This window comes from Octopus bimaculoides, chromosome 7 (assembly GCF_001194135.2).
Source record: "Octopus bimaculoides isolate UCB-OBI-ISO-001 chromosome 7, ASM119413v2, whole genome shotgun sequence".
In the NCBI taxonomy this organism is placed as follows: Eukaryota; Metazoa; Mollusca; class Cephalopoda; order Octopoda; family Octopodidae; genus Octopus; species Octopus bimaculoides.
Window position 1 is genome coordinate 74305733 of NC_068987.1, and position 1677 is coordinate 74307409.

The following is a 1677-nucleotide window of genomic DNA, read 5'->3' on the forward strand; positions in this document are numbered from 1 at the left end:
CGCATGCACGCACGCACGCAGACGTATGTATGCATATATGTATGTATGTATGTATGTATGTATGTATGTATGTATGTCAACTATTTTGATAGTTTGCCAGATGAATTCACATAAAACCCTAATCTCGAACTGTCGCTTCAGCTTGATTTAAATTATTCATTTTGCGTTGTATACACTCACTGACGTACCCAGACTACTAATATTTCAACTCCATTTCCAAAACATGTTGTGACCAGATTATATTGTCACCATTTCAGGATTGGCAACTGCCTTACACATTCACCCTGTCTTTGTTCTCTCATTCTCTTATCTACATTCACACTGCTTTGGCTACTGGTGCTAGGTGAAAAACATGAACTTCCTCTCTTTACGTTTCTCTATTATTTTTTTTTAAATACTTAGTCCTGTTTTTCAGTTTGCTGTGTTAGTACCCGTTTCGTTTAGATGTCAAACTTTGCCTTTCTCTAATTCTGATCATTCTTGATCGTTGAAGTTCTACAGCATTCTGGTACGTCTTTCTATATTCTATGTTCAAAGAGAAGGGGAGTAAAACGTGAGAAAAAAATATGAACAACACCAAGGAGAAAAGGTGATAAGAACCAAACACGAAAGGTAACATACACTCTCAGACATTCACACGCATACACGCACACACACACAAACATACTCACTCTTACATACATACATACATACATACATACATACATACATACATACATACATACATGCATGCATACATACATACATACATACATGCATACATACGTACGTACGTACATACATACATACATACATACATGCATACATACGTACGTACATAGATGCATGCATACATACATACATACAAACAAGCATACATACGTACGTACATAGATGCATGCATACATACATACATACATACATACATGTTCATGATATATACACACATACATATGTATGTGTGTATGTATGTATGTATGTATGTATGTATACACAAAAACAATACTTTTTGTTTCCACATTTGCTTCTTCTTATAAGTTCTAAAATGTATTAGTTTTAAAATATATAATAATGAGTCAAACTTGGTTCACATTATTATCAATGGTAACGAGTAACTTTCAACATTAGTGGTAGATACAGAACTTTCACAACATTAGTGGTAGATACAGAACTTTCACAACATTAGTGGTAGATACAGAACTTTCATAACGTTAGTTACTATGGTAGATCATAAAGAGATTATTCCCTACATTGAAACGATAATAATATGAACATGTCCCTTCATGAAATAAAGAGTCCATGTTTCTGCTCTACCTATACGACAGCATAGTAAGATTAGATTTTATTCTGACCAGAATTTTAAACTTTAACCGTGACTATGTGGACGAAATTTTAAATGTGGCGTACTAGACCTTTTTTGATGCATAAACTATTGTTTAACACATTAGCAGTATTTATTCTATAAGAGGAAGATATTCAACAGATCGGAAAGTGTCATTGATGTTTTCCTCTTTGGAAATCAGGTTTTTCAAGCTACGCTTTCAAGCTTACACGTTAATTAAACGACTTTAAGTTCGTTTAGATATTAACAGAAGGACACTGCTAAGGTGGTCCTACGCGGTTACTCTGAAAGATCGCATCGATATTCGGTGTGTGTGTGTGTGTGTGTGTGTGTGTGTGTGTGTGTGTGTGTGTGTG

General features: G+C 34.5%; 1 protein-coding gene across 1 annotated transcript in view; it reads left to right on the top strand.

Annotated features, from left to right (window-relative positions):
* Window positions 1-280: 280 nt before the first annotated feature.
* The window catches only part of LOC106878140 (uncharacterized), a 40385-nt gene continuing 38988 nt past the window's right edge, over window positions 281-1677 (top strand). Inside the window, exon 1 of the mRNA XM_052969760.1 lies at window positions 281-612. The gene's annotated coding sequence lies outside the window, so the exon portion shown is untranslated. The remainder of the gene's footprint in view (window positions 613-1677) is intronic.